At 36.7% G+C, this 24,371-nt stretch overlaps 1 protein-coding gene across 5 annotated transcripts in view; it reads right to left on the bottom strand.

The window, feature by feature from the left end:
- The window catches only part of TNNI3K (TNNI3 interacting kinase), a 317,149-nt gene that overhangs the window by 136,126 nt on the left and 156,652 nt on the right, over nucleotides 1–24,371 (bottom strand). The window lies entirely within an intron of this gene.

Genomic DNA, 24,371 nt, shown 5'->3' with positions numbered 1-24,371 from the left:
TTCATAACTTCCAAAGATTCCAAGGCACTACTAGTCATTCAAAAAAAAGGTTTTGAGCATTTATTATTTATTAGGATTTATGCTTAGTGTAATAGTACTAAGGTAAGCAGAATGGTCATAAGCACTGCCCTCACTAAACCTATAGTCTATCTGAGGTGACAAAATGAAAAAGGCAATTCTGATTAAACAGAAGTAAGTGTTAGGAAGGAAGAAAGTGCTTTTACAGAACAGAAAGGAAATACCTAGCCTCATCTAAGAAGACAGGTGGATTAGAGAACGTGTCCAAAGGAAAGTAACATTCAGGGATTTCCAAATGCCCTATTCCATACTCCTCACAATTTCCCATAAAGTAAACATGATTACTTCACTAGTGTTTCAAACACACATGGTTGAAGTCAGTTTCGATCTTTGCATCTTATTGCATGTATCACCATTTACCCTGACTGAAATCTTGGTATTTTTCAATCCTTTTTTCTTCTTTACTTTTGATTTGGACTAGTTACCAGATCCAATCAATTTCACCTCTACCATAGTCTATCATCCTTACATTCTGTTACTTTCTCATTGCTACTGTCTCAGTTCAGACACTTATTACGTCTGATCTGAACTGTTTTAACTTTCTCCCAACCTATGCCAAATGCTCCTGTACGGAGTCACTCTCTATAACATTGCCAGAGGTGTTTTTTGTTTGTATGTTTGTTTGTTGTTATTGTTTTTTACATTTATCTAATGATGTTCTGAGTCTGCAGTCCATCCCCTTGCCTGTTAGCTAACAGTGAAATACAGCATATACTCTCCAACCAACAATGTACACACAGAGTTATGGGTGCTTTGAGGGAGGTTAAAGTTTGCATGCTGCAGGTAGCATGCAGATATGATAGACAGTAAATAAGAATTCCTAGCAAGAAGGATAGCTCTTGCACTTTCCTAGATTTCTAGTGGTTATCCCACTTGAAAGACTGGAGACAGACAGACATCCCTGAGAGATGTGTCCCAGGGCAATGTGGAAGTATAGAATGGGATTCTGTGCTTATGATATGATGGTAGATTTTCCAAGGGTCAAAATAAAATCATAAAATACCCTGAAATATGAGAACCATCTCCCTCATTCTTTTTTTTTTTCCCAGAAAGTCAGAAGAACTAAGCTGTGATTTAAAAAAAATTACAAAATTAGAATAGTGTCAATTTTTAATTATCTATGTATAAGTGATTTTCTGTGATCCAATATTTCCTTTTTACCTAACCAGATCTCAGGTTGCTAAGTTAAGGCAAGGGCTAATATCTCAGAAGAGAAGAGAGGGGAGGAGAGGAGAGGAGAGGGAGATTACTTGAGAGGCTCTGACTGTTAGAAGGTATGTTTTTAATATTGACCTTCGGGCTACTACTTTCTTTGCGGTGCCAATCTTTCTGCATGTTTTCTTCTTCCTCCTCTTCTTCTTCTCTCTTTTTCTTTTTCTTTCTCAGGATAATTAGTGAATTAAAGAAAGCACATTATCATCAGGATGAAGAATTTTTGTTGAGTGGGAGAATGGGAAGGCAGAGAAATAATTACTAAGCATTTTTCCTTTGAATTACTCTTTGCAACCCTTATTTGCAGCAAAGATTGGAGAGTTGGAACTTTGATAACATATATGTAAGTATATTTCAAATGGTCCTAGAGCCATTTTAGGTGAAGAGACAAAGAACATTTATTGAATGTCTACTATATGCCAGACACTGCTATGAGGTAGATATCATTCCTATTTTATAAATGAAGAAAATAATTATTTAGAAATAATTTGTCAACCATTACAGCATTATGGAATAGCAGGGCTTGGATTAAGCCTTAATATTTCTGACTTGAAATCACAAGTCTTGGGGTGCCTCGGTGGCTCAGTGGGTTAAGCCTCTGCCTTTGGCTCAGGTCATGATCTCAAGGTCCTGGGATCAAGCCCTGCATTGGGCTCTCTGCTCTGCGGGGAGCCTGCTTCCCCCTCTCTCTCTGCCTTCCTCTCTGCCTACTTGTGATCTCTGTCTGTCAAATAAATAAATAAAATATTAAAAAAAAAAAAAAGAGAGAGAGAGAGAAAGAGAGAGCACACAGTCTTTCTGCCATTCCTGGGATATATTCTCTTTGATACTACCATGACTCTTAAAACTGATATAGCAATTCTTAGTTGCTGTATTGTTGGCCAAAGCCTAGAGAAACTTCTTTTATAAGAAATGATACTGAAAACTAGTGTAGACAAGCCACGCCAAACTTTTGGGAGAAAAGCTTCAGTTCTAGAAGTCTCAACAGTTTTCTTTTTTGTAACAAATTCCAGTTCTGAAGGTTCACCTCCCAAGTGAAAACTTCTTATGTATAAAGTTTTGTAAACTTTCTGATTATACAAGCATTTGATCAATCTATGACTATAACAGCACTTTGTTCATCAAATGCTCAAAACAAAATTTTAAATTTAGTTAATTTATTTGCTTTTTTTTGTTTCTTTCACCTAGAGTATACTCTCCATAGTTCTCACTCCTGTAAGAACAAACAAACAAACAAACAAACATAATTTTCCTTAAGATATTCTGAAAAATATGAAGCAAAATAGAAACAAATATAAGGTATTTGTAATCTTCAATTGTGGAGATATCTAAACAAAGGAGGTAAAAGATTATTGAGCAAGAGAATCCACCTTCCTTCAGTGCTTGTTTGTTTTTGCAGCAAAAACTATTTGTTAAATGTGTCTGCTAGATTAAAAGAATACATATAGATGACATATACTGGGTAGTTTTTCTATAGAAATTTTACCATTTATCAGTAAAAAAGTGGCTCTCTGAAATGGCTAAAACTGCCTTGCCCTAACAATAAGTACAAAGGCTGAGTATTCAGCTAAATTTAGAAAAATAAGTCACTGCTCAAATGAAAACCAGCTGATCTATGCCTTTCTGAATCATTTACAGTCATCAAGAAAAAAAAAAAAAAACTCTATCACAAATACCTTCACTGTGTTGTTTATTGTCAAAGGCTGTACATTGCTCATTTCCTTCTGCCAACTAAATTTGGATTGTCCGATCCAATTTTCGGAATTTGGGCTAAACTGGCCTTTGACCAAAGTTCAAAGGGAACATTTTCCACAGACCAGTTATTTGACCAGTTATATACGTCTCATCTGTTGAGACGTATATAGAGATGCTCTACAATTCTCATTTTGAAGACGGAATCTAATTTCGTATTTCTGGCATATGAGTTGTGTTGTTTATGCTATCTCACCTCTGTGATCTTGATTATAAATTAATTAATTCATTGTATCTTTTCTGAGTCACAGCATCAATGTTCATTAGATTCCATAGATTTCCTCCTGTGAACGACATCTAGAAGATAGCTGCATCCTCATGATCCACAGTTTCATGCTGCATATCTAACAGCACACTGCTTTTAATCAACTTGGTGATATTACAGTAGCTTTTTTGTTTCAGATGTTGTGCTAGCTAGTTTGCAATTTTTGATGTCTAATGTCTCCAACCCACCAGTTTTCTGATGATATATAAACAACCTGGGCCTTTTCTTTGCCATTCAAGGTACACACTTTCACGTCTGGCTGAGGAGTAGATCCCAGCACTGAATACTGTACGCATTAAGACCATTACCAGCAAGAGTGAATAGAGCGAAAGTGTAGAGTCTCAAAGACTCTTTCTCATCTCCTTTCCTGTAAATATCTAGGGTCCTTTGACTAAATGCTAACATTTGTGGACAGCTAACTTGTGGACATATACTTCTGTGGAATCAAGATACAAAGTATTTCTGTCACCCCAACAGGATTCTTAACTCCCTTTGCAATTCATTCCTCTCTTAGCCCAGCCCTAGGAAACCACTGGTCTGAATTTTGATGCTAGAGATTACTTTGCATTTTCTAAAATTGTATATAAATGAGATCTTATGGTATATATGATTTTATGTGTGTTTTCTTTCACATGGCATAAGCTGAACAGAAATAGAAAATGTTGACTGTATTTGAAAACATGGTTGTGATAATTCCATTCAATTAAGAGTGAAAAAAGTAGCTGGAATGAAAATGAAAGGATGGCTTAGATATTTGTATTAAAGAAACCAAAGGAACTTTGAAAAAATATATATAAATAGAAGGCATAATACATTTGTGCTGCTGAAACCACAAAGTATATTAAAAACAAAACAAAAACAAAAACATAAATCCTTGCCAGAGAGGACCCCAACTTCTGGGTCAGCTAAAAATTAAAAATTTTCCATTAAGGCATCAAATAATCACTGTATTTAAGAAGCTTATCATCAACATAAAGCAAAATTGTGAAATGATTAATTTAGACATAAAAATATAACAAGTTCAGGGAATGTCACCACTAGTTTTTCAGGTTCACATGAATCTGATTTTAGTTCCCACATACTCTTTTCAGAGGATATTTAAATAATTTGACTGTGACAAGCCAAACTGTTTTGAGACCTCATTGAAAGTCAAATGAAAGCATTAATCAAATGCAAAAATATTCTAGTCAGGCACAGAAATGCTGCAGGTTAGAAAATAAAAATGTTGCCTGTGAGAAGGAAAATCAATCAATTCAGAAAAAGCAGGTATTGGTTCAAATCTACATAGTCAGTAGTGACTAGAAATCATTAGAATTTCAGGGGATTATATTTTTTTCCAAAGAATCATCAGATAGTCTTGGGCTATTTCTACATTGCAAAATCAGTTTGTTTGGCTAACTTTTCACCTGAGTAAATTAGAAAATCAGAGCAGTCAAACAACTGATCATATCTTTTTTTCTCACTGTCTTCACTGTGTTTTTGGACAGGCTTTAGTGACTAGCATACAAAGAATTACAGCACAAAACAGCTAGGTAAGCGACTTGTAGAACAGCAGTCTTGAGCAAAAAAAAAGAAAAAAGAAAAAGAGTAGCTTTCATATTACTAAATGCCACTGAATTTTTCAATATTAAGTGAAAACTACCTTTTAAATTCTGCTATGAATTCTATAATATATGCCTTCCTTGGTAAGGCAATCTAACAAATACTGCTTTGTTATTTAATTAGAGCTGCTCCTGGTCTGTGGGACTAAATGACTAAACATCCCTATGTTTTAGAGAACTATGGATCTAGTTAACTGCAAAATATGGGTAATAACCCTAGTCTGTCACTTACCATCTGTATCACAATTGCTTAATCTCTTTAAGCCTTTTTGTCTTTATCTGCTTGAAAAAGATAGCATGGAGAGTTATGAGTATTTATTAAGCTAATGCTTATGAAGTACTGAGCTCAATACCTGGCACAAAGAAATATTAATAATGCTTTTATATTCCTTCAAATGCTATTAATTAATTCATACATTTGACAAATATTAATTGAATTTTTATTAGGACCCAGTCACTGTGCTAAGTATAAGGGAATATAAGTGTACAAAACCAAGAGCCTCTGTCCTAGTTAAGCTTAAGGTGTAGCATGGAATACATGCAAATACATGACTAATTTTCATAGAGTGCTATCTATCTACCCTGAGATAAGCAAGAGCTGGGTAGTCTGTGGGACTATTTAAGAGGGCTTTCCAGAGGAAGGATTATATATTAGCCAGGAGAAAATTGATGCTAGAGGAAGGGAGAGAAAGAACAATGATGGGAAGACAAGAAAGAAGGTAGGGCAGGGGTAAATGTTCCCATCAGAGTGAACAGCATATGTTAAGGTCTGTATTAAATTTACCTTTTCAGATAGAGACTTCAGATGCAATTTAATTGAGAAAGACACACACACACACACAAAGTAAACTTTGTTTTCTGTTTACTGCTTACAGTGCTAGGAAACAAGCTTGGCAAATAACTGCTCTTTAGCCTCATATTTAGGAAGCAGCAAAGAAGAAACTTTGTCAAACCCAGAAGAGGTTAATAAAAGTTCAATGCTAAAATATCTGCCCTTAAGGCCAACTATATTTCAATAGAGGGAGACCCAGAACATCTTTCTCCTTCTTTGTTTGAGATGGGGAAAAAAATTAAAGAAAGAGAAAGAATTAGAAGCATGTAATCAATCCTTTCCTTTACAAATCCCAGAAATTCAGGAGACTGCCAGCGGCTAAATCTTTCAGAAACCGCAGACAGGAAAAGCCTATTAAAATGTGCCCCATTCCCAAAGAAAGGGTCACTGAAGATCCTCAGACCCTTAACTCTGAATAGACTTAATGAAAGCCAACTGCTATTTTAAGAATTTAGAAGGGGATTTCCCTCCCCAAAGAAAAGAAGCCAGACATCATCAATGCTCTAACACTATTTCATCTATGAACCAGGCATTGCTTTTCACTAACTTTCTGCAGATTGTTAAAGCCAGTAAATGAGGGTTTAGTGACTGAGAATACAGTTCATCACACACAAGGCTTAAAATATAACTGATACAAAGACCATCCCTCCAAGATTAAAGAGTTCTAATCATTCTGTGGGACTTGCATGCTCTTTTCTTCTTGCTGTGTCAAGGTAATATTAAGCCTTTTGGAAAAGGAGTATGTTGTTCTCCACACCATTTAGGAACTGTGACAATGTTCAACTTGAGTTGGAAGAAGATAATCCAGACTACCCTACAGAGCGTACAGATCCAGCACCTGGATATAAAATGATTCTTACTCTAAGATTTCTGGCAACTCAGTTTCATGTGATTAATAAAAATGATACATGGATTTCTCTTGTAGAATCTTTCTCTAGTGTTCTCCATGTAACATTGTCCTGACACCCCTATTAATTGCAAGGATATCTCAGTGTACAGGTAGATGTTAGACATCATTATCTCCACTTGCAAATGAGAAACCTGAGGCAGAAAGAAGTCAAGTGACATAGCAACAGTGTCACAGAAAGAATGGGGATAGAAATGAGAAAAATGATTTTCTCCTGTGAATTAAGAAAGCAAAAAAGATGTGATGGGATGAATTCTTCCTTTTCTCTATTGAAGGAAGGGCAGGAGCAACCATTTTACTGGTAATTTTGAAAATATCCTCCCCTAGTCTTTAGAGTGAAAAGGATAATTGCTGAATTGAGTCATTGGCTGAGCCCATTGGGCATTAAGAAGAAAAGATACCTCACTATATGGATGCCTGCAAGTGCTCTACAGATCCAGGGCTCTCCTACTGGACTTTTTTGCCTGGCATGATCCCTGGGATGTGCCTCTGATGAGGGTTCCCCTTCTCTGCCATTATATTCACCAACAAATTATTGTTGTGTGGTTGAATGGCTGGCATTTAAATTGTATAGGTAAGATTTGTGAATGAGCTATAGGAAGAAGAATTGCCAAGAAGGGTCTTGGATAATTAAATAACCCAATACTCAGCTGTGTTTTTATCCATATTGTTTCTGATCCACATCTACCTAATGGAAATGTCATACGGAATCCCTGTTGCAAGACAGACCCATGAAGGGATACAGAGTTCTCAATGAAGGCAGAGATGTAGGATTAGAATTCCCTGGTCCCTCTTTATATATAGTGAGAGATCCATAGTCAAACAATCCACTTATCTCCTAGATCTTCATGACAAGAAGAAATTAGCCATCTGAGATATTACAAGCAAAGTATGTAGTAATACAATCAAACGGAGGGACAGGCCTTTAGGAACATTCAAGTCAATAAATAAACTTCAGCATTAAGAATATTAAGTAGTCACTGGGTATTTATCCCAAAGATACAGATGTAGTGAAAAGAAGGGCCATCTGTACCCCAATGTTTATAGCAGCAATGGCCATGGTCGCCAAACTATGGAAAGAACCAAGATGCCCTTTAACAGACAAATGGATAAGGAAGATGTTGTCCATATACACTAGGGAGTATTATGCCTCCATCAGAAAGGATGAATACCCAACTTTTGTAGCAACATGGACGGGACTGGAAGAGATTATGCTGAGTGAAATAAGTCAAGCAGAGAGAGTCAGTTGTCATATGGTTTTACTTATTTGTGGAGCATAACAAATAGCATGGAGGACAAGGGGAGATAGAGAGGAGAAGGGAGTTGGGGGAAATTGGAAGGGGAGGTGAACCATGAGAGACTATGGACTCTGAAAAACAATCTGAGGGTTTTGAAGGGGCAGGGGGTGGGAGGTTGGGGGAACCAGGTGGTGGGCATTAGAGAGGGCATGGATTGCATGGAGCACTGGCTGTGGAGCAAAAACAATGAATACTGTTACACTGAAAAAAATAAATATATTAAAAAAAGAATATTAAGTAGTTTATTGTTGAGCAAGATGGCAGAGGAGAAGAACACTTAAAGTTCATCTGGTCCCAGGAGTTCAGCTGGATAGTTATCAAGCCATTCTGAACACCTGCAAACTCAACAGGAGACTGACGAGAAGAATAGCAGCAACTCTAGGAACAGAAAATTGACCACTTTCTGGAAGGTAGGAAATGATGTGTGAAGTGAATCTGAGACAGTATTTGGGAAGATGGACCTCAGGAGGAGGGGCCGGCTACCAGTAGAGTGGTAGAACAGTGAGCACAAAATCAGAACTTTTAGAAGTCTGTCCAACAGAGGGTCATCACTCCAGAGGCTAAGCGGAGTAGGGGTGAGGGGAACCCTCACAGAGACAGTGTGCTCTCAGGACCTGTGGGGTCACAGAAAGACCAGGGGTGCCTGAGTGTGGCAGAGCTCCCAGGTATTGGAACAGGGAAACCGGCTGCAGAGATGGAGCCAAGGAATGGGTTCTCAGCCCAGGATTACCTTAAACCAAGATCCGTGGCACAGCTGGGCCACTGCTCTTTGAGCAGGGACCCCACAAGTGGCAGGTCTGGAGAGAAACCCCTCCTTTCTCCTCTGGGAGGAGCGGCATTGGAACACGTTGCAGCAATCTGCTGGGTTTGGAGACTCCAAACAGGGACATGCACCAGAGATAGAAATGCTTGGTCACAGGCCAGGTGAGCATGGAGTGCAGATGGAGACCAGGGAGACAGGAGGGATTGACTGCTTTTCTCTGAGGGCACACTGAGAAGGGGCACCCCAAGCTCTCAGCTACTATGGGGGCTAGAGATTGATAGGCCACAATTTTTGTTCCTGTCCCAGAAAGCTATATGGAAATAGTTCAGGGAACAAAAGCTACAGAGAGCAAAACTGAAGAGATTACTTAGCCCAGCCCCTGGCAAGAATGGTGCAATTCCGCTTCAGGCAAAGACATTTGAGAATAACTGCAACAGGCCCCTCCCTCAGAAGATCATTAAGAACATCCAGCTAAGACCAAGTTCACTAATCAGTGAGAATTGCGGAAATCTAGAGCACCACAGGGGAATGCAACACATTGAATTCACAGCTTTTTTCCCCATGATTATTCTTTCAAAGTTAAAATTTTTAAATTTTATTTTTTTCTTATTCTATTTTATTTATTTTCCTCTTTCTTATTTTAACCTTTTTAAACTGTTTTATCTTATCAATACATTTTTTTTTAAAAAACCTTCTTAAATTTTTATTGTTGTAACCATGTTCTATCCTTTTATTGTATTTAACCTTGTTTTTTGTATACATATAAGCTTTCCTTTCTTTAAAATTTTGGGCTACAGGTTCTTCTAACAGATCAAAATATACCTTAAATCTAGTGCATGAATTTATTTTAGTCTCAACCTGATCACATCTTTCCTCCATTTTTTTTAACCAATTTCTTATCCTATCAATTCCTTTTTAAGAATCATTTAAAATTTTTATTTTTATAGTCATATTGCATCCCTTCATCATGTTTACCCTTATTTTTGTATATACATAAGTTTTTCTTTCTTGAAAATTTTGGGAGGCAGTTTCTTCTAATAGACCAAAACACACCCAAAATCAAGTGTGGGGCTCTGTTCTATTCACCAGTCTAATGTGTGTGTGTGTGTGTGTGTGTGTGTGTGTAATAAAAATATAGATAAATAAATAAATATAAAATATAAATAGATATTATAAATTATATATATATTTTCTCCTTTCTCCAGCCCCAGTTTTGTTCTCTTCCAATTTGGTTAGTGTGTATTTTTCTGGGTTCATTGCTATCCTTTTAGTATTTTGTTCTCTCTTCATCTATTCTTATCTGGATAAAATGATAAGGCAGAAAAACTAACCTCAAAACAAAAGAACAAAAGGAAGTACCAAAGGCTAGGGACCCAATCAATACAGACATTAGTAAGATGTCAGAACTAGTTCAGAACAACGATTATCAAGGTGGTAGCTGGGATTAAAAAAAAGCATGGGAGATACTAGAGAATCCCTTTTTGGAGAAATAAAATCCCTTTCTGGAGAAATAAAAGAGCTAAAATCAAACCAAGTTGAAATTACAAAAGCTATTAATGAGATGCAATAAAAAAATGGAGGCTCTTACTGCTAGGATAAATGAGGCAGAAGAGAGAATTAGTGATACAGAAGACCAAATGATGGAGAGTAGAGAAACTGAGAAAAAGAGAGATAAATAACTACTGGATCATGAGGGTAGAATTTGAGAGATAAATGATACCATAAGATGAAACAATATTAGAATAATTGGGATCCCAGAAGAAGAAGAGAGAGAGAGGGCCACAAGGTATATTGGAACAAATATCAGAGAATTTCCCTAATTTGGCCAAGGGAACACACATCAAAATCTAGGAGGCACAGAGAACTCCCCTCAAAATCAATAAAAATAGGTCAACACCTCATCATTAAGATTATAAATTACAAGTCTCAGTGACATAGAGAAAGTCCTGAAAGCAGCTCGGCACAAGAGGTCTGTAACATACAATGGTAGAAATATTAGATTGGCAGCAGACCTATCCACAGAGACCTGTAAGGCCAGAAAGAACTGGCATGACATATAGAGCACTAAAAAAGAAAAATATGCAGCCAAGGATATTACATTCACCTAGGCTGTCATTGAATATAGGAGAGATAAAAAGCTTCTAGATCAAACAAAAAAGAGATCTGCAAACAAAAAGAATTTGCAAACACACTACAGGAAATATTCAAAGGGGTCCTCTAAGCATAGGGAGAGCCTAAAAGTAATAGACCAGAAAGCAACAGAGATAATATACAGTAACAATCACCTTACAGGCAATACATTGGAACTAAATTCATATTTTTCAATAGTTACCCTGAATGTAAATGGCTACATGTCTCAATCAAAAGACACAGGGTATCAGCATGGATAAAAAATAAGACCCATCTATGGGGTCTAAGACATCTATGCTGTCTGTAAGAAACTCATTTTGACCCAAAGACACCTCCAGATTTAAAGTGAGGGGCTGGAAAACAATTTACCTTACTAATGAACATCAAAAGAAAGCTGGGGTGGCAATCCTTATATCAGATAAATTAGATTTTAAGCCAAAGACTGTAATAAGAGATGAGGAAAGAAGCTATATCATAATTAAAGGGTCTGTCCAACAAGAAGATCTAACAGTTTTAAATATCTATGCTCCTAACATGGGAACAGCCAATTATATAAATGAATTAATAACAACAACAACAACAACAACAACAAACCACATCAACAATAATACAATAGTAATAGGGGACTTTAACAACCCCCTCACTGAAATGGACAGATCATCTAAGCAAAAGATCAACAAGGAAATAAAGGCTTTAATGACAGAGATGACCACATCAAGGGTGTGGCTCTTATATTCAGAATATATATTCAGAACATTCCATCCCAAAGCAACAGAATACACATTCTTCTCTAGTGCACATGGAACATTCTCCAGAATAGATCACAACCTGAGTCCCAAATCAAGACCAAAAGATTGGGATCATTTCCTGCATATTCTCAGACCACAATGCTTTGAAACTAGGACTCAACCACAAGAGGAAAGTTGGAAAGAACTGAAGTACATGGAGGCTAAAGAGCATCCTACTAAAGAATGAATGGATCAATCAGTAAATTAAAGAATAGTTTTAAAATATTCATGGAAACAAAGGAAAATGAAAACACAACTGTTCAAAATCTTTGGGACACAGCAAAGGTGGTCCTAAGAGGAAAGTATATAGCAATACAAGCCTTTCTCAAGAAACAAGAAAGGTCTCAAGTATACAACCTAACCTTATACCTAAAGAAGCTGAATAAAGGACAGCAAATAAAACCTAAACCCAAAAGGAGAAGAGAAATAATAAAGATCAGAGCAGAAATCAATGAAGTAGAAACCAAAGAACAGAACAGATCAATAAAAATAGGAGCTGGTTCTTTGAAAGAATTAATAAGATTGATAAACCCCTGGCCAGACTTACCAAAAAGAAAAGAGAAAGAACCCAAGTAAATAAAATCATGAATGAAAGAGGAGAGATCAGAACCAACACCAAAGAAATATAATTATAAAAACCTATTAAGAGCAACTATATGCCAGCAAACTAGACAATCTGGAAGAAATGGATGCATTCGTGGAGACATATAAACTACCAAAACTGAACAAGGAAGAAATAGAAAACCTGACCCATAACGAATAAGGAAATTGAAGCAGTAATCAGAAATCTCCCAACAAACAAGAGCCCGGGGCCAGATGGCTTTTCAGGGGAATTCTACCAAACACTTAAAGAAGAATTAATACCCGTTCTTCTGAAACTGTTCTGAAAAATAGAAGTGGAAGGAAAACATATGAACTCATTTTATGAAGCCAGCATCACTTTGATCCCAAAACCAGGCAAGGATCCCATCAAAAAAGAGAATTACAGACCAATATCCCTGATGAACACAGATGTGAAAATTCTCACCAAAATACTAGCCAATAGGATCCAACAGTACATTAAAAGGATTATTCACCACGACCAAGTGGGATTTATTCCAGGGCTGCAAGTTTGGTTCAACAGCCGCAAATCAATCAATGTGATACAATACATTAATAAAAGAAAGAACAAGAACCATATGATACTCTCAATAGATGCTGAAAAAGCATTTGACAAAGTGTGGCATCCCTTCCTGATCAATACTCTTCAAAGTGTAGGGATAGAGGGCACATACCTCAATATTATCAAAGCCATCTATGAAAAACCCACTGCAAATATCATTCTCAATGCAGAAAAACTGAGAGCTTTTCCTCTAAGGTCAGGAACACAGCAGGGATGTCTGCCATCACTACTGCTATTCAACACAGTACTAGAGGTCCTAGCCTCAGCAATCAGACAATAAAAATAAATTAAGGCATCCAAATCAGCAAAGAAGTCAAACTATCACTCTTTGCAGACGATATGATGTTATATGTGGAAAACCCAAAAGACTCCACTCCAAAACTGCTAGAACTTGTACGGGAATTCAGTAAAGTGTCAGGATATAAAATCAATGCACAGAAATCAGTTGCATTTCTTTACACCAACAACAAGACAGAAGAAAGAAAAATTAAGGAGTTGATCCCACTTACAATTGCACCCAAAAACGTAACATACCTAGGAATAAACCTAATCAAAGAGGCTAAGAATCTGTACTCAGAAAACCATAAAGTACTCATGAAGGAAATTGAGGAAGATGCAAAGAATGGAAAAAGGTACCATTCTCCTGGATTGGAAGAACAAATATTGTGAAAATGTCTATGGTACCCAGAGCAATCTACACATTTAATGCAATCCCTGTCAAAATACCACAAACTTTTTTCAAAGAAATAGAACAAATAATTCTAAAATTTATATGGAACCAGAAAAGACCCCAAGTAGCCAGAGGAACGTTGAAAAAGAAAACCAAAGTTGGTGACATTACAATTCCAGACTTCAAGCTCTATTATAAAGTTGTAATCATCAAGACAGTATGGTACTGGCACAAAAACAGACACATAGATCAATGGAACAAAATAGAGAGCCCAGAAATGGACCCTCAACTTTATGGTCAACTAATCTTCAACAAAGCAGGAAAGAATGTCCAATGGAAAAAAGACAGTCTCTTCAAATGGTGTTGGGAAAATTGGACAGTCACATGTAGAAGAATGAAACTGGAGGACCATTTCCTTACACCACACACAAAAATAGACTCAAAATTGATGAAAGATCTCAATGTGAGATATGAACCCATCAAAATCCTTGAGGAGAACACAGTCAACCTCAGCAACTTCTTCCTAGAAACACTGCCAAAGGTAACGGAAGCAAGGACAAAAATGAACTACTGGGACTTCCATTAAGATCAAAAGATTTGCACAGCAAAGGAAACAGCCAAGGAAACCAAAAGACAACCAACAGAATGGGAGAAGATATTTGCAAATGACATATTAGATAAAGGACTAGTATCCAAAATTTATAGAGAACTTATCAAACTCAACACCCATAGAACAAATAATCCAATCAAGAAAAGGGCAGAAGACATCATCTGACATTTCGGCAAAGAAGACATCCAAATGGCTAACAGACACATGTAAAAATGCTCAACATTACTCAGATTCAGGGAAATACAAATCAAAATCATAATGAGATACTGCCTCACACCAGTCAGAATGGCTAAAATTAACAAGTCAGGAAATGAGAGATGTTGACAAGGATGCAGAGAAAGGGGAAACCTCCTACACTGTTGGTGGGAATGCAGGCTGGTGCATTCACTCTGGAAAACAGTATGGAGTTTCCTCAAAAAGTTGAAAATAGAGCTACCCTATGACCCAGCAATCACACTACTGGGTATTTACCCTAAAGATACAAATGTAGTGATCCAATGGGGCTTGTGCACCCGAAAGTTTATAGCAGCAATGTCCACAATAGCCAAACTATGGGAAGAACCTAGATGTCCAACAACAGATGAATGGATAAAGAAGAAGACGGGTGTGTATATATATATCTAGATATAGATATATATATATACATACAATGGAATAGTATGCAGCCATCAAAACCCCAATGACAAAAAAAAAAAAAACCAATGACGTGGCTGGAACTAGAGGTTATTATGCTAAGTGAAATAAGTCAACGAGAGAAAGACAATTATCATACAATCTCTCTGACATGAGGAATTTGAGAGTTAGGTTGGGGGTCACGGGGGGAAGGGAGGGAAAAAATGAAACAAGATGGGACTGGGAAGGGAGACAAACCATGAGAGACTCTTAATATCAGGTAACAAACTGAGGGCTGCTGGTAGGTGGTGGGGGGAGGGATAGGGTGGCTGGGTTATGGACATTGGGGAGGGTATGTGCTATGGTGAATGCTGTGAATTATGTAAGCCTGATGATTCACAGACCTGTACCCCTGAAACAAATAACACATTATATGTTAATAAAAAAAGAATATTAAGTAGTGAAAATATACTTTCAGGAAGATAAAGAAGAAAAACCACAATAATGGCTAAAGTATTTTCTCATTTGAACCCAATAAAATAGGTAACATTATCATCTTATATATTAGAAAACTGGTTTTTAAACAAATTGTCCATGGACACAGTTAAGATGTGACAGAAGTGGTATGTGCAACTGCATGGTCTGGCTCCATAGCCTTGGCTTTCAGTTGGTTCATCCACCAGCCTTCCACCAGCTTTCCAGCAGGCCACACCCACACAGATTGCCAGAGCCGTCCATGCTGCAGTCTCAGGAGAATACTGACCTTAGCTGAAAAGTTGCTTCCTCCCAAGAGTGATAGGAAGAATTTTGAAATAAATAATGTTAAACAAGAGAAGAAAGTTCTCAATTATCTGTATTTCTTTTCCTCGGTGAGATTCAAGGTATAGCTATTGGAAATTCAATCAATGACAAAAGAAATATCCACCTATTAAGACTGTTTCTCCCTTATTAGCTAGAAATTCTGGCTCTGGGTCCCTAGTTAGGTTGCACTCAATTAAATTCCAGAATCTTAAGAATACAACAATGTGAATGAATCTCAGCAAGCAAGGGTTGAAAATGATGAACTGAGAAATGCACAGATAACCACAGGGCAGCATTAATATCATTATTGAAAGGTTAGCTGCTCAGGAAATCGACAAGGTGCCAAGAGGCCACTCACAGTGCCTCCCAAGAAATGAGGGCAGAGAAGAAACGAAGCTGACAGAGCAAAGCCTTTGTTGATATTTTCAAAAGCTGACTTTATATAGGCCGCATCCCTCAAGAATGGAACATGGCAGTATAAGGAACAAGTAACACTACAAAATTGCAGGCCAGTAAGGTCACCACCAGTCACAGGGAAGATTTTGAAAGGTTTTAGAGGATCAAGAAGGGGCATCACTACTACTCTTCTAAGTTCAGCTCTGGGGTGAGGAAAAGCACAGCTATCTACCTGGCTTTGGGATTTCTCAGGGTATGGCTTGTTGTATTACAGAATAAATGACTTCATCATGAAATGCTCTGGAAGAAGAAATCCCGAGGCCAGGTTCAAGGGCGGAGTAGTAATATTTTTATGTCAATTCAAAAGTGACTTCTGGAATCACGGAATTCCTGTTTTCAGTCAACCCCGACTTCCTGTGCTCTTATACACACAGATACATTTATTTTGTACACACACACATAATCTTGTGTAGTGTTTCAAATAGCATACAGGGGTTTAGAACCCACATCTAAAATAAGAGATTCAGGGATTTATCTGACTGGGACCACCGAGGCAAAGTTCCTGATGGAAACGAGAGATGGCAGGGTTGACCAGGTTTGTGTGAACAATATGATAGTGTGAGCAGAATGAATGAGTTTTTCTCTGACTTAAATATACCTGTTTTAATTTAAAGAGAGTATGTGTCTCAGGGAATTTACTTAATGGGGTGTTAAGTAAGAGCACTATTTTTAGAATTCGTGGATGCAGCCAAAATTAAATGAGACGTTCTAATGCAGGCAGCTGAGAAAGGAGGAACATTTTAACTGGCCCTGGGAGGAAACTTCAGCTATTTCCATTGGAGTACAAAGAGAGGACAGCTCAGGACTTGAGGACATTTTAGTAGTGCAGCAGGGAAGAGGGAGGGACCTGCTACTTTAATGCAGGATGAGGAACCTCAACCAAAATGAAATGTGATGGGAATGTTTGGGAATTGCCTCTGGGAACTGTGAGAATCAGGTGAGAGGCAGAGATGAAGCTATATTCAGAGAAGATGAGGACAAGCTGGATGGTGATTTTCTATTTAAATAATAGGTTGGAACTTGAGAGTTCCTGGAACTTCATCTGAAAATTTAGGGAGTTGAATACAGACAGACTGACTTAAAATGGAGACCAAGCATGTCAGAAATGGAAATGGAACAGGCCTGAACATCAACACTTGAATGGAGCTCAGGCATACGATTACAGCAATTTGTAGAACTAAATTTTTGAGGAATGCCTTCTGCTGGGTATAGTACAACAAGGTTCTCCGACTGGAGTGATCATAGTTCTTCTGTGTTTTAATTTTCACTCTTAAAGAAAAAGGTGTGTATATGTGTGTTTTAATTGATATAGAAAACATGGAACTGTGACTTATGTTTTGAGTTTATATAGTCTAGCTCATACTCTTTTATCTCATTACAAAACATGTTTTGCTCTTGAGCCATGTTTTGATTCAGGGACATATGTCCCCATACTCCCAAAGCTATTTTCATATCTTTAATGTAATCAACAATAGTAAATGAAAATAATCATTTCAAAATTAATTCACATATAGTATGCTTTATTAAAAAGCTTTCACTACATTTCCCAATTAGTAGTATTAGTATATAAATTGTGAACGTGTATTTATAAAAGACATTTAGTATGTGATTAACATTGTATTACACAATTGATTCAAGCAAACGTAGATCAGACTTCTCAATTATTATCTTTACCTAAATCCTAGTAACTGTTATCACTAGGGTAAATAGGGTGAATGTAGCACCGATTATTAGCTAGCCATGAAAACTTGTTTCTTCTTCTGGGCACACAGCTAGACTGTATTACCCACTCCCTGCTGCAGTAAGAGGCATTGCTATATGAGGGAGCTCTAGCCAACAAGATGTGACTCAAAGCAATGTATGACACTCTCATGTCTGGCCTATGAAACATTTCATGCATATCTTACATATTCTCATCCCATTTATTCTCAGTTGAATGGAAATGACCCCCAAGGAGACCCTGCAAGCCCATGTTTAATTTGGGTCTTAAATAACTTCATGGATAAGGGCCACACCAATAACCTGTTCGCATAGTGAAGATACAAACTTCTATTGCTTTTGGACCATTATCCAATTTGGGGTCTATTATTGTAGCAAATAACCTACACTAACAAATATAGATTTCATCTTGGAAAACTGAATGGCTTACTTCCCCCTCCCCATTACTTAAAACAGTAATAAAGTTCACAAAGAACATTTTAAAAGATTAATTGGAAATCTGAAGTCACAGTACAGTTTTGGACAAAACCATTTCAGAACTACAAGCACGCCTTAAACCCAAGGGCCCTAAGTCCTAAGGCATTCATTGTAGGTAATGAATAAACTTCTCTTTTATGCATTCCAAATGGTAGAGCTATGTCTCTTCTTTAGGAGAATTAAGACAATTGTCCCTCAAATCATTTTCCATAGACTTAATTTTTCAGAAGTCCAGTTGAGAAAGGCTGGAAGCATCACAAAAACGTGGAAAATGTAGGCTTAAATGTAAATTGATATATAATACACATATACAGTTTATATGTCTTTATCTTTCTTTTTTTTATTTTTTAAAGATTTTATTGATTTATTTGACAGGTAGAGATTACAGTAGGCAGAATGGTAGAGAGAGGGGGGGGGGGAAGCAGGCTCCCTGCCGAGCAGAGGGCCTGATGTGGGGCTCCATCCCAGGTCCCTGAGATCATGACCTGAGCTGAAGGCAGAGGCTTAACCTGAGCCACACAGGCGCCCCTGTCTTTATCATTCTATATGTGTATTGATTTATTACATGTAGTTAGGTATTCTTCCAGAGTTTATAGTCTTGAACACCCTTTAAACCTGTGGGCACTGCAATCGTCCAATATTGAAACTTATACTTTTGTTTTAGCTGTATACAAAATTTACTGATACTGTTTCTAGTATCAATCATGAATTACAAATTACATGTTCTAGAGAGCCTTATGTATACATAGCACAACTTCCATGGAAAATACTGGATTTGGGACCTATTCTAAGCTGGAGGTATTGTGGGCCTATGGATCTCAGTCTTTTGCATTCATTATTTAATGGATGAACGAATGAATGAATGATGAACAAATGAATGAATTTTGTATTTTGGGCAATGATTCTCAAACATTTATAATTCTGGGGTGCCTGGGTGTCTCAGTTCATTAAGCAACTGCCTTTGGCTCAGGTTGTGATCCTAGAGTCCCAGGATTGAGTCCCGCATTGGGTGTCCTGCTCAGTGGGGGGTTTGCTCCTCCCACGACCCTCCCCCATTTCATGCTCTCTCTCTCTCATTCTCTCTCAAATAAATAAATAAAATTAAAAAAAGTATAATTCTACATGACTTAATTCCTCAATATTTCCACTACTCTCTGGCAGCAGAGAAGGAGGAGATTGTATGGCAAATAGAATAATTGGCATTAATACTTGAAGGTTGCTCTCACTGTTGCCTGCATATTGAAATCATGAGGAATGCTCTCTAAAAATATGATACCTGGGCCCTGCCCCTGTAAATTCTGAGGTAAGTAGCATTAGGATTTTTTTTTTTTTAAAGTTCTCCCATAGTTTCTAATGTGCAGCCAGGGTTGAGAAAACTGTGCTAGAATAGTATTTCTTTTTCTTGTTTGGTCATAAGAATTAGCTGGCAGTCTTGTTTAAAAGTTTAAGTTCTTAGGCCTAATATAGGATATTCTCAATCTGTGCCTTTGAATCTGTGATTTGTTTTCTTTTCTTTCTTTCTTTCTTTCTTTCTTTTTTTTTTTTTTTAAGTGACGGTCCCCAGATGGTGCTTATGATTGGGAAATTTGGGAAAATACTTCATTAGATTCCAGTCTCTTCTAGAAAAAGTGCTATGGGCTATAATTCTCAGCTGTATCCCCAGGCATAGCACAGACTCTGGCTCATATCAAGCACTCAAGTATTTATGTTAATTTCTAAATTTATTTACTTTTTTTTGAATTATTAATTTTTTATTTTTTATAAACATATATTTTTATCCCCAGGGGTACAGGTCTGTGAATCACCAGGTTTACACACTTCACAGCACTCACCAAAGCACATACCCTCCCCAATGTCCATAATCCCACCCCCTTCTCCCAAACCCCCTCCCCCCAGCAACCCTCAGTTTGTTTTGTGAGATTAAGAGTCACTTATGGTTTGTCTCCCTCCCAATCATGGGGGCTTAAGTGGGTAGGAGAAGAATAAATTTATTTACTTTTAAAGTGGAAATGGAGGAGAAAATCAAAATTTTGGATGCCACATATGAGTGGCTTAATAATAGAGAATTACATAAGTAACGTTATGATGGATTTCATGAGTTTCAGTGGGTTCTTTCAAGACCTAAATAATTATTGCATTGTAATCAACTGGTTTGCACTTAGGTATTCAGAATTCTTTGCAATATGGTATTTGCCAGTAAATATTAAACTTTATCTGTATAGCCACTTACTGGAAAAGTCACAAATGAAAGGCACATCTAAGAGTGGACTCTAATTTATGAGAACTGAGGAACACAGCTGTACCTAAAAATTCAGTAATTAGAAATAAAACCTCATTTGCTTACTTGTATTTGCTTTTTTCAAATGTCAAACTTTTATATTTATAGTCAATTGAAAGATAAATGCATACATCAACTGAAAATTAAAAATTTTTTGAATATTTTTTCTTTGATACTTTTTGAAATCTTCACTGACTGAATTAAATGTCATCTTCAAAATTAAAATTCTTCCACCCCTTACCAACTTTGTCATTTTATGGTATTTGTCATTTGTCATCAGTAAATTGGCTGTTTTTAATTTGTCATTAATTATCTTCCTTTATTTCACCCAAAGAAGCTGACACTCAAAACCAACAGTAATTGTTCTTAGATGTAGATCTAGACTCCTATTAATTACTTAAAAAGTAATATAAAGTTATATAAAAAGAAATATTGGTATGCATGAGAATATTGTGGAGTGTTTTTCCATCCTGACATATAAGGGGACAAGTGAGGGATTAATAGGGATAACAATTGTCCTTTGTATAATGCTTCACAGTTTATAAAATGCTTTCATATAAGTATCTCATGGGAGAGCAATGGCCACTCTGTGATGGAAGTGCCACTATTCCATTGCATAGAGTGTTGTTCTACTATATACTTACCAAGGGAAAAGGCCATTCATTTGATCCATTTATGTTTGCAGTGATGTTTGGTTTCAATGTCAAACAATTTGGAAAACACACTTTTCCAAGGTAACACAGAGAGCTGTTTGTATTCAGTAACAAGCTTTAAAGCCTTTAGCTATAAATCATGCTTTGCAAGCTCCAATGCTGCAAAATGAATATATAAATTGGGCGAAGTGTAAGTTGGTAAGTTGGTAGGTAGTGGGGTCTACAACAAATTGGAAAGTGCATTCCTGTATAAAGCTATATAGATTTTTAAAATATTTAGGGGCACCTGGCTGGCTCAGTGAATTAAGCAGCCGGCTCTTGATTTCAGTTCAGGACATGATCTCAGGGTCCTGGGATTGAGTTCCACATTCTCCACACTCAGCAGGGAGTCTGCTTGACATTCTCTTTCTCCCTCTGAACCCTCCACCCCCCCGCCCAAATAAATAAATAAGTCTTTGGAAAAAAATGTTTAAAAAATATTTAAACACTACAGAGCAAGGGAAATATATCTGTGTACCTCATATGCAGTTTCTATTCCATTCTAGCAGAACATGGGTTATAAAAGAAGAAATAAAGCAGGAACACAGGAACACAAGAAGATCGTATGAGAAATGATTTGCATCACAGGAATTGCGTTTAAGGACCGAAGCACAAAGAACAAAGTTGGTAAATGTCTGATGCTAATCCAATATCATCAGCCTCCTTTATCTCTGTGTTCTGACTTGATTTTGTTGTTGTTGTCGAGACAGCATGATATAATGTTAAGAACACTGTAAGTTAAGAATGTGACTTTGGACATAGTTTCTGTATTAGGAAAATGGAGATAACAATAGCTATACTATAGAATTATTATGAGATTAAATAAGAGCACATAGGAAGGGCTTAGCAGACCTCCTTTCATGTTGTGAGTGGTAAATCAATGGTAGGTGTTATCGTTCTCATCATCATCATTGGAAAGAACCCCTTACTTATTCAGCCCTTCAACTTTTCCTTAGTAAATATTTAAAGATCAAAATGAACTTTCAGACCTGTATGGTAAGAAGCTTGCCAAGAGAAAGGCAGAGAATTCTTTCCTCTCACTCATATAAATCAACAACCACAGCATCAAAGATAGAGTGTCCCCTCATCTGTAAGCTGATCAATAAGCTCAAACAGCCCCTTTGCTTTAAACCATAAAGAGTATTGGGCAAAGTAAGTCGGACTCTACCTAAAAGCAGCCATACTTGGACAAACTAGGCTATTGCTTTCTTGAAATGATATTCACAGAAATGTTCCAAGAATTTGGTTCAGTTAAAAATGCACTGATCAAACATCTCTGAGAGAAAGAGAGCAGGATCTCTGCTTCAGAAGCCCTGACAGGCCCAGATTAGTGGGAGAAAGAAAAATGTAAACAGGTCATTTCAATGCAAAAATGCAAACATGTCCAAGTTCCTCACTCTGATGTGCATCTTTCCCTTTCTGTCTTTCAGTGGGGCTCCATGAACATCGTAGATATGCAACGGTTAATCTGCTGTGAGAACACCGAGGGAAGACACATACCTGTTCTTCAAAGTCTAGCTTTAGCTCTATATCCTCCAGGAAGCTTTCCACTCTACTTTGATCTTTGACTTACTTGAAATCCTTTGAAAATTGCTGCTCAATCATTTTGGTCCTTAGTCATTTTCTACCTTACATGGGAAAGAAATTGTTTCACAGTATATGGTCTATGTACCCAAACAGTATAATAAGTCCAGAAGGACTTACACTCTTTTGAGAAATATATAATGCTACATCCACATTAACCTGAAAAACTCAATGTTTTATTTTTGCCAGACTAAAGATTAGTTAAAAAAGAGTTCATAAATAATAAATGTAATAGTTTCGGACCTATTATACTGCAGACACTTATGAAACCATATTTTGTAAAATCTGAATATGTTTTGGTACAATTTAAAGCATTTAGGTTAGATTAGAAACAGAAAAAAATGGCAAATATAAATAAATCTGTTATATAGTAAATGTTCTATTTCTACTTTTAATCAACATTTATATATTTGGCCCTGTTTTATAACCTGATGGTAACAACTTGCCCTTACAGGGCAACAGAACACACATTCATTTGCCCCATAATTGAGGAGTTACAGCTAAACAAAACCTTCAGTGATCACTCATTTGTTTTAGTACCACATGCAAAATGGTTGGGATGACAAAATAACACTTCCAAAACTCACGAATCACCAGTTTCTATTATGCTAATTTATCACCTAAATCTATTTCCCAAGTACTGTTACTGAAACTCAAAGAAAAAATGTTTATTAACATAAATGCTTTAAAAAGAGAGGTAAGAAAAAACCTTAATAATAGCAAAGAAATGACTTTTGTGTGAAAACTAATAAATAATTTTAAATGGATTGAATCCCATACATATTTACTTGCAATATCTAAGTTTCAACCACCCTCATATCTAATTTATTTTCTTTCTCCTATCCTTCATATCTGTCTCTCCCTTTCATTTCCACTGCCACTAGTGAAATTCTGCTTTTTATTACTTCTCATTTAGATTACTGCAACAACTGCTTCACTGGTTTCTTGACTTCCCCATCAAGTCAATCTTTTACAAAGATGCTGGATTAATCATCCCACACTACAATTCTGAATTTGTGATTCTTACCTCCTCCACTTCAGTGCCTACTTCTTTCTTACAGAACAAAGTCTAAATTACCTTAAGTCTATGATTCTCTGGTTTCTGTGCTCTTATGCCAACTTATCTTTTTGAATTTTCCCCCTGTCTTTTGTTTCCTACATTACGAACACTACATACATTCATATACACTTCATCCACTAAAGTGAAACTATTCATTGTTGCTAGCTATGCCTTTAACTTCCTAATCTCTATCTTCTTAACGTCTTCCCCTTCCAGATTCTATCCATCCTTTCATGCCAAGCTCAAATGTCCCTTCTTCCATGAAGATGTTTCTAAACTCCTCAGAAGTAATTAATATTCTTCTTTCTAAAATTTTATAGGATTTTTAAACATCTCTCTTAGAAAACTTATTACTTTATACCTACCACATACTTAGGCAAGTATTTTTCTCTTCCATTAGAACTATGAAAGCTCCTTGGGAAGGGAGTCTCTGGTAGCTTCACTTTGTAAGCTCTAATATGCCAAGTATAAAGGCTTTAAACATGGTAGATACCCAAATAGTTGTTGAACAAAAGGCTAAATGGAGTAATTGCTTTTTAGGAGATTCAGAATTGTGGACTTTATACATAAGATTATATATGGGTTCTATATGAATGTTATTGATAATTATGAAATGAAATTTAA

The sequence above is a fragment of the Mustela nivalis genome (assembly GCF_964662115.1).
Source record: "Mustela nivalis genome assembly, chromosome: 10".
NCBI lineage: Eukaryota > Metazoa > Chordata > Mammalia > Carnivora > Mustelidae > Mustela > Mustela nivalis.
This window is presented reverse-complemented; position numbering and strand designations above follow the sequence as displayed.